Below are 10498 nucleotides of genomic sequence, written 5' to 3'. Positions count from 1 at the left end.
TGTTCATAAATGTCCGTTTTCACATTACTCGTTTGCGTTCATTCGTATGTTCTTATGAAAACCGAACCGATTATCGTCATTTACACAATTATTAATGACCCCGCTTCTGAAACTGTCAGGAAGCCTGGCAAAATAAATTCACACGAACTCTATTCTGTTGAAATTAATATTTAATATGATGATTTATATAAAAAAAAATGTAGAAAGTCAAGTAATTGAAATTATGATTTAATAATGTTGAGTCGCCGAATCGTCGCGTTAGCTTCGTGCTCGTTGTCGTACCAAACGTTGACTGACTCAAAAATGTTGAACGTTCGGCAAATGATGAACGCATGTCAAGAGTTGCCATATGTTTACACCAGTAATACTCCTGTATTGGCGGTAAGAGCTAGTACCGTCCGAAAACATTACAGTACAGATATATCAATAAACACGTACGAAAGAAAAGGAACACATACGTTTATAAATAGACATGTACACAACACATACACACAAACGGCACTCACAAAATACATTCACAAAAACGGTACTAGACTCTCTCGCTTTGATCTCGGAATGCTTACTGCCAATATAGAAGTATTACATATATGCCTTAACCTCTCTTTGGGGAGGTTTATGATCGCCCTGGACATTGTAAGGTTGTAACGTTCCAGAAAGCATTTAGCCGGACGTAGACCTGCGGTGTTACGCCCCTTTTGATCTCTGAGTTTGTTTCTCTCCTTCCTGAGCTCTTCACTGATTGTGCTAGGTCCGATTGCAAATAAAGCCCTATAGGAGACTAGGCGGCCGCAGTTCTAGCTAGACGGTCTGCTTCCTCGTCTCGTTACCTTCAACCCCTATGTGTCCTGGTACCCAAATTAGTTCGAAAACATTACCTTCCACCAGGGCGTTAAGCTTGTCACTGAACTCAAGGACTAATGGTTATTTGACCTGAAATGATGAGAGGGCCTTGAGTGCAGCCTGGCTATCACTCAAAATTAGGATTTTCTCACTACGGTAGTCCGTACATAGGCTTATCTCTGCACACAGACTAATGGCATATACCCCCGCCTGGGTTCGATCCCTAGTCCGATTGACATCTATGTATATAAATTACAAAAAATGTTTTTCTAATAGCGGTCGCAAACTTCCCAGTGTATTTCTGCCTTGAAAAAGCTTCTAAAAAGCCATTTGCCATTCGGAGGAAGCGTAAAATTGTAGTTCCCGCCATTTGTTTTATAACCAGAGTACGAAAACCAGAGGTCGAAAGTATACCTCTCCACTTTGAAAATGTCCCATAATAACCGTCATTATTTAAGAGATAACACACAGAACAGAACAGGTGGTTTATTTTTTTTGTAGATGTGTGCCCCTCTCAGTGGGAAAGGGTTGTTTGCATATCTTTTTCCGTTGCTGTTGGGCACGGACGCTTATCGCTGGAAGAGGAAAAATAAGTGTTAGAGCGCGGAGAAACTTAAAAATAAAAGTGCCTGCCAAAGTGTCTTTGCCTAAGGCAAATTTTAGCAGTTGATAAATAACCCACAACGGAAAACACAAAATACTCTTTGCTTGAGAGATGAGTGTTTGTGTCAGTGGTAAAAACTATACAAGACACTTGGTGACGGTTATTTTCGTTCTCTGACGAAAACAAACAAACCGATCGGATCACAACCGGATTTCCACAACAAGTACGAAAAGTTCGTGTTCCTTTGTTCATATTGTTCCTGAGCAATAACCACACACGACACGTTTCAATTCTTTTGCTCACTGGCATGGTTACGATTGTAGTAAAGATAATCGTCCTGAGCAAAACTGAAAAAAAACACGATCCACAAGCAAACGAAGCATTCCTTTAGTGCTCTATAAATGAATGATGCCTATGAAGGTAGCAGAGTGGCTCAACTGCTTTGTGTGCATTGTACCTCATACAAATACTTACATGTGCAGCAAGTTGTTCCTTAATTTCTCTTATCTTCTGGGAAGTATTGTCCATACATTAAGTTGGTATTTGTGAATCATTTTCACTAGCGTTATCACAAATAATAGAATACTCTATATCATTAGCGCACGCAATGTGTGGGTTTTGGGGTTGAATCCACCTTTAAAGCTAATAACCTCAAATACAAACTGTATCTTAAAGCTTAGAATCCAGCTCTCAAGAAAAATCATAAGAAATATTTTTGTTATTTCTGTTGCCTGAAAAACCATTTCACTTTTGCTGTAAATTTTCTTGAAGAAAGAAATATACGAGCATTTTTTCCTTGAGAGCCAAGGCCATACTTGAGAGCTGCAAACTGATTTAAGAAATTTTGATAGAAGAAAATTTCCTGCCATATCTTGTGCGGCATTTTATATGAATATTTCGTTTTTCTTGAGAGCTCTTAAAAGTTTAATTGCGAGATTGTCCTAAAAGTATGCAATGCATACTCACCTACTGTTGTTTTTTACACTTTACAGCCTGAAAGAGTTTACCCTTTGATATGTACTTAACAAGGATTCGAAGATTTTATTTTCCAACTTCGAGTTCGTTCCACCAAAATGGGCTACATACATAATAAAAATACCAGTTCAGTTAATTTTTGCGGTATTCAAATATTAAAAAAAATGACGCAATCGTGATAAATCCCCATCTCCATCGAAGAACAGAAACCATAAATCGAGCAAAATGAACATTAAAACTCTTTTTTTAATATTTTTTATTACTTCTGAAAGGTGAGCGCATCTTCCGATTATAGAACTTTTCATGATATCATATTTAAAGTTAAAACCATGATAAAAACATAGTAAGGTAAAACCGTTCTCTCAATTCGTTGGCCATGATTTTTTTTTTGAAGTTTGCCAACATTTTAAAATCAAATAAAATTGAGAGTAAAAAAAGGAATCGTTCAAAGTTGTTGTTGTTTGAGATTGATTGATTGATTTTCGGAAAAAATAAATAAAAATAAATAAAATAAAAAATGGCGGCCATGGCTGATGTCGTAACCTTGTATTCTATGAACCTTGATGAAAACACGAGAAATAGGCAACAATCGTCAATGGCAACAAAAAAAAAAAATAAAAATAGATGAAAATATTCAAATTTTCTTTTATTTGAGACTGAAAGTGAGGCTGAATTTGTGAGATTAAAAATTCTAAAACATCCCAACGGGACAAGAAGCGCTCCATTAGGGCTATTGGAGCGCTCCATAATCAGCAGTAAGCGCTCTCTTCCTAAGCACTTCATTGTATTGTTGCTGCTCCTAAAGAAGCCCTTGGTGAGCGCTTCAACTAAAGCATTTAAAAAGCGACGCAAGCAAATTTTCATATGTCATATTCTATTTTTGTTTTAATAAAGTAATGCTTGTATTTATTAACATTAGGGCTGTGCGATTATTCGATTACTCGAGCAAGTTGGTTAATCAATTATTCGGTTAATCAATTACTCGAGTAATCAAGATTTTGATTACTCAAAACGATGATTAATCGAGTTACTTGAAATATGATTACTCAAAAAAATAATTTTGCTCGTTAAAAGAGTTTGCTTTGGAAAATGCTTATTTTCTTTTTTACATTCTGTATATGAAAAAAATTGTTTGCTTTAATTTTTGAAAACAGAAACGTTGTTTTCAAAGTATCAAGGAACTTTAACTACTTTATACAGAAGTAAAGAGTTGAAATGTTGATTACTCATTTTACTCGAAATGTTGATTAATCATAAAGCAAATTACTCAAATATTTTTGTTTTTGGTTAATCAAAAATCTTGATTACTCGAGTAACTGAACTTTTGAGTAATCATAATTTCCAATTAATCGAATAATTGAGTTATTTACTTTATGATTAATTAAAATTTTGAGTAATCAATTAATCGCACAGCCCTAATTAACATGATTCTTTTCTTTTATATATAGTATACATACATTAGGGCGATTTTTTTGCAACTATTGTTTTTTTTTCACTCCTACCTCAAAATTTTGTAGAAAACACCTAAAAAAAGCTCGCTGAAAATTTGAACCCTTAATATTAACATTAAGTACTCGGCGCCCAAGGCGTACAAAGATTTCCCATATAAAATACACGTAAACTTGTGAGTTTTTTTTCTTAAAAAGTCTACAACTCAAAGGCATTTTATGGTATAATGAAATCGCTAATATCCACATTTTTTGAGATATTGGACTTTGAATTTTTGTTGTAGAAAATTGAAAGTCCTACAAGTTTGTCATTTGTATATTTTCTGTAGCTCTTGTTATTTTCGAGATAAGGGCAAAAAAACGAGAATTTCATGAAAAAATTGGGTTTAGTGACCCGTCCTACTTCGCTGGAGGGAGTTAGGATTACACTGAAATGGACACTTTGTAGAGCATTCAATGCTGAAGAAAACCCATCATTGACCAAGATTATACCATAAAATGCCTCTGAGTTGTAGACTTGTTAAGAAAAAGACTCAAAGTTAACATGTATAATATATAAAGCATTAAAATTTTCAAAGAGTTTTTTAGGTGTTTTCTACAAAATTTCGAGGTAGGAGTGAAGAAAAACAATAGTCGCAAAAAAAATCGCCCTAACTTACATACTTATTAAATATGTATACATAAAAACATTTCAAAAGAAAATATTTTATGTAACTGCTCAAAATGATATTTATTTCTAGCATTGTTAGAAATTTAAAAATTTACTTTTACTTTGCTTTTGCACTGCTCCGTACTTGCTCATTTGGGGAGCAGCTCACTTTAAGTCCCGTTGGGATTTTTGTTAGGCACTCCGCACATTACGCGCCTAATCATAGTCGAGTAATCGTTTCATCATAATGCGAAACGAATGCATGACGACTCGACTTCTGCACACTTGCGCGCCCTGCATAACTTACCAGCTAATAAACACATTCTACACGTCACTCTTTTTCTGGCCTTTCTTTTTTAACTACGCACTTCCGCAAAAAATTTTGGGGCGAAATATTACATAAATGCTTGTGGTTTAAAACAATCTGCACTAATTTTAGCATGAAATTGGTTAATTTCAATTATTTCCTGTAGAAATGACAAATGATTTTTATTTCAAACACAAAAAAGTAAACAAATGACGATTTCAAAATGGGCAAGTGCCTTACAATGTTGGGCGCTTCGATTCATGAAGCTTTTATTATTAGGCGAAAACATGATTATGAATCGTAATGTACAGAGCTTCATTGAAACTAGTTTAGTTTAGTATGCCGAAACCAAGGCGAATTTATATAAAGTGGTGTTGATGCCGAATTTAGATTTTCGCCGCGGTACATATTAATGTCAAAATGATATGTTTGTTGTAAAAAAGGCGAATTCATATTAAACTCGCCATCAACACCACCTTGTATAAATTCGCCTTGGCCGAAACGATTACACTGCTATGATTCGGCGCTTAATGTGCGGAGTGCCTTATGTTAGTAAACTTCAAAAATGTTCAGGCTGCCTCTCAGCGGGTTTACCTTAAAATTTTTGTATCATGCACAAAATGTATTTAATAAAATGTGATTGAGTTTTACATTGCTCTCAGAAAAACCACAGTGTATACAGTGCGCCAAGTAATGACATTTAATTTTTCTCATATCCATATATGACAATTGCTTCAGTGTGTTAGTTAAAATTTTGAAATTTGTTGTCCCTTTTTGGTAGTTTGAATTTTAAATTTTTTTGAAATCGTACCGAACGACGAATATGTAAAAAAAAAACGTGGGAACTAGCTTGCCACATGTCTTTGCCACCAACAGCACGTATTTGTGAGAATCATTTTTAACACCTCCGACCAAGGCGAATTTATACAAGGTGGTGTTACTGGCGAATTTAGATTTTCGTCGCGGTACTTCTTAATGTCAAAATGATGTGTTTGTTGTAAACAAGGCGAATTCATATTACAACAGTAATGCTTAAAAATTACTTGCGTTTTTGAATGTTATTCATCTACACTGCAGGATTTTTTTATTTGCAAGTGCAAGTTTTAAGTAGCTAGGAATTACTGTTGATTTTTGGCAATTTTTTTCACGCAGTCTCTTCCATACAAATTTTTTTTTTTCCAAAATACATTGTATGGAAAAAATGCAAAACACCGTCAACAAAAAAAAAAAATTCTCAAAAATCAACGCGATTTTTGACTAACTCCGAACATGCATTTTTTTACTAGAATTTAATGGGCTGCAAAACTACATACTCAAACAAATTCTATAAAATCTGATTAAAAAGTTGAAAATTTTGATGAAAATTTGCTGAATTTTCGCGAGTTTTGCAAAAAGTTCAAGAATTATATTTTTATGTTTTTGTTGTTAAATGATATTTGGTATTTTTATACAAAATTGGCGGAAAAATATTAGAATAAAAATTGTTGCATATATTGTAAAAAATTTGCTGTGACAATACTTTGTTCCGGCAGTGTATGTATTTATTCATAAACCAAACCAAACTTTCATAAAGTTAGTTAACAAATAAATAATAAAAAATTTATATATTTTTTTTTTGTTATTTAATTTGAGTTATTTTTTATAAAAATATAGTTCATTGTTTAACAAATACTGTATAAATCCACGTTTCAAACTTTGTGCAATATTTGAAAAAACTCAACAAATTGTCGTAAAAATTTCAAGCTTTTTTTCAAGTTTCTAAGAATTTTCGTTTTAGAATATCCTGAAATTCCCCACAAAAAACGGTCCATTCCCCGATTCCCCACGCAAACTGAAATTCTCCGCAAATCGGGGAATTCCCCACGAGTTGGCTTCCCTGATGTACACGCATTTTTTTTAACAAACCTTGCAGAAAACTTATTTGATTTGAAAAAGCCGGAAAAAAACATTTGCTTGTAAATAAATCCAAAATTTATATGACTCACTTCATTTCAAAAATTTTTTCTTTTGTTTTGAAAAATTATGCAAATTAACTTGATCGGAAATAAAATGCAAAGCCAAATACCTGTAATTATTGTACCATGACCTCTCTACTAGTGTTTTAAAACGGAAAAACTTGGCAGCACTGCATAGTTTTCGACGATTTTCGTCGTTTACTTATTTCAACACGACAGTCGACAACGCCGATTTTGTCGAGTCGTACAGTTTCTCTGATCAATCAGTTCTATGGGAGCTAGATGTTTTACCGAACCGATTTCGATGATTTTATAAAATAGTTAAGGTAATATTAAAAAAAAACGGTTATGTGCAAAGTTTTAGTAAAATATCTTCAAAACTCAGGGACTTTTTTAAAAAAAATAGTTAAAATTTAAGCAAAGTTCCAAGTACCGCTATCTCGAAAAGTGGAGCCAATAGGGTAAAACTGAGGACGCCAGTGAATTTGGAAGGCTCCATTTAAGTAAGAGCAACTATCAGAACCTTTGTCGAAAACAGTTGCTTTGATACCACGCTCGAAATATTCCGACTAACGACTAACGACTAACGAGTTCTTAACTAACGACTAACGACTAACGAGTTCTTAAAATTAAATGCTTCAAAACTTATACGCGATAAACCGAAAATTTTGAAAATTGAGAAATGTGGAGTTACAGACTTGGAGTTACTTGCCATTTGGTTATTTTTAAATGCACACTTTTCTTACCTACTACATATGAATTGTACACATAAGTGCTAAATGCCCATTTAATTTCAAGTCAGAATATGGTGTGCTTCAAAACTTATGACATAATTAATTGTGCCCCTCTTAAAAATTACATAAAAAATTCACTTGTTTTCATATTTTTTTTTTAAATTTAAACACCAAAAATTCAAAAGTTATGCAGCAAATTGATCTAAATTTTTTTTTGAGGTTTCAAGTATGCGTCAATGAATTATATCCAAAAGCAAGCAGCTTGATATAGTTTACAACAGTGAAAATAAAGCTAAATAAAACAAAGGCTACCTGTTTTTTTAGATTTGCCCATTTACGTAGTATTTTTTTTTTGGATTTTGTTAAATGTTCTTTGATAAAGTGACACTTATTACGGAAGTAGGTTTTACACATACACAGTATGGGTCATATCTATAGCACGCCATTTCAAAGTGATATTGTGTGCCACTTATGTTTATTTATTTATTTTTAAGAATTTTCAATTAAAATTTAGTTCATTCTCAGACAAACGCCATATATACCCAAGTTTAACAATTTGTAGAAAACTACAAAAAAGTGTAACAAATTTTCATCTAAATTTCAAAATTTTTTCTCGGAACTGATAGAATTTTTTTGAGTTCACAGTTTTTTAGTCCCTGCGATTTTAGAATAATAATATGCAAATTTCAAGTGGCTACGAATTACCGTTATTTTTTTTGAGTTTTTTTTTTGTCGCATTGGCTTCCATATAATGAATAAACTCAATTTATTTGTATATGGAAGAAAACCACAACATCCTTGGCGAAAAAAATTCTAAAAAATCAGTGGTAACTTTTAGCCACTTGAAACTTGCACATTATCAGACTAAAATTGATTGGGCTATAAAACTGTGTGTTCAGAAAAATTCAAACACTTCCGAGAAAAAAGTTTGAAATTTAGGTGAAAATTTGTTGCACTTTTTTTTGTAGTTTTCCACAAGTTATAAACTTGGGTTTATAAGGGTTTTGTTAGAGAAAGAACTGTATTTTAATTGAAAATTCTTAAAAATAAATAAATAAACAAAAAAGGCACACAATATCTCTTTGAAATCGCGTGCTATAGATATGACCGATACTGTATATGTAATACTTCTATATTGGCAGTAAGATAAATTCTCAATGTGTAAGCATTCCGAAATCAACCCCGTAGCGAATGTCATGCATTAGTCACTTAAGAGTCTTGCACGGAAAAGTTACGTCTTAAATGACTTTGGGCTCCGTTTGTATGGAAGTCGTTCATGACTTTTTCATATAAATGGTCATGCAGTGATCATTAATGACATTTGAGCGACAATATCCTACAAGGGACTTTTTATTAGTGACCGCTGAAAGACATTCTCTGTTATAAGTCTTTGATAGGAGTACACCTGCATGACATTGTCACCAGTGTCATTGTCAGCTATATGTCGTTAACAGCAAGTGTGATGATGCCACTAAATCCTCATTAGTGACCATGTCACCGGTGACTATTTTCGCTACTGGGATGTGCTCATTTTCTTTCGTACGTGTGTATAGATATATCTGTACTGGAATGTTTTCGGACGGTACTAGCTCTCACTGCCAATATAAGGAGTATTACATACATGGTTTTAACTACAAGACTTTGGAAAATTTTCTAAAAAAGTCTAAATATCTGTTATATGAGGCATTTCATGTCACCGCGGCCACCTCTGTGCGCAACCTCTAAGGATGTGGATGAAAGTAAAAGAGATTGAAGGTCTAGGTGATATGAATATACGTGCTACATATTTTGCCGATATGACGTAGGGTTGCCTATTTACATGCGACTTAAATTTTAAGAAAACGTCATACATGCTTTTCTTTAAAGTGCTGTATCTTGGAAACCTTTTAACGAAACTGAATGAAAAAAAGTCTTTCTTTCGTCTTATTATGGGCTTTAATTGTACATTTTTTACATTAATGTGCGACGTATAAAAGCAAAAAAAATTATGTAAACATTTTTCTTTTTGATTATAGCATTAACTTTTTTTTACATAAAAACATTAGGGGTATTCTCCAAATCTTGCAAAGCCATTGCACGTAGCACGGTTTGCACGGATTGCATAAATTGCAAACACACAACAAGAAAATTCATGGGAAACAACATTTCCTATCGCTGCAAAATATGCAACGTCGAAACCCATGTATATATTTTGCAAAATAGCATAGCAAGATAATAGCGACCCTGTGCTAGTTGTTTTGTTGTTGGAATTGCTACATATTTCTCTCATTCCTCTCATCTCGCTCACTTAATTTTTTTTTGCTGTCTCTTGTTATTGCATTTGATACATAATTTCGCTGCTTGCTCCCCATGCATGCTACCACTTTGCAATGGGGTGTTCTCGTACTCTTCGAAATTTGGAATAGTATTTTTGCATTTCGTGCAATCCGTGCATCGTGCAAGACTTCGAGAATACCCCTATTGTCTATAATGTCAACTTTAAGTAACCAAATGGGCATAATGGGCTACTTAGACGTATGGACTCTAGATCGTCTAACGCTCCAGAAATATGATAAATAGACCATTGTTGTTGCGAATATTATTCCGAAATAAAAGTCTTTCTGGTATTAAATGAAAGAGGACTTAAATATCTTTAAAAGTGATATGTCTATACGATGAAAGTCACATATTGAAAAATATTTCTATAAAAATGTTTATTAATTACCATAGAACAAACCTTGTGTCAGTTATATGCATTTATTTAGTATTAAATTATAAAAAAAAAAATATAAATAGAGGTCGTCCGTTATTTTTGTTTAGAAGCTATTTCAGTCCGCTTTCATATGATACCAAATTTGGACAGGCGGTTTGTTTATTATCCGGAAAGGGCTTTTATTTCGGAATAATATTCGCAAGGAAATGATAGAATTCAACTTTGTTGCAAGTTCACATGGGAAATCTGCTTGCGACGTGATTGGAGGAAATTTTAAGAGACTAGCAGCTAGAG

The 10498-nt window shown here is 33.4% G+C and overlaps 1 protein-coding gene across 2 annotated transcripts in view; it reads left to right on the top strand.

Annotated features, from left to right (window-relative positions):
- LOC118732740 (E3 ubiquitin-protein ligase Ubr3) overlaps positions 1 to 10498 on the top strand; it is a gene marked incomplete at its 5' end in the record, with an annotated part of 46387 nt that overhangs the window by 7229 nt on the left and 28660 nt on the right.

The sequence above is a fragment of the Rhagoletis pomonella genome, unplaced genomic scaffold (genome assembly GCF_013731165.1).
Source record: "Rhagoletis pomonella isolate Grant_MI unplaced genomic scaffold, Rhpom_1.0 Rhpom_scaffold_00002, whole genome shotgun sequence".
In the NCBI taxonomy this organism is placed as follows: domain Eukaryota; kingdom Metazoa; phylum Arthropoda; class Insecta; order Diptera; family Tephritidae; genus Rhagoletis; species Rhagoletis pomonella.
The sequence above is the reverse complement of the archived record's forward strand: the minus strand, read 5'-3'. Positions and strand labels throughout refer to the sequence as shown.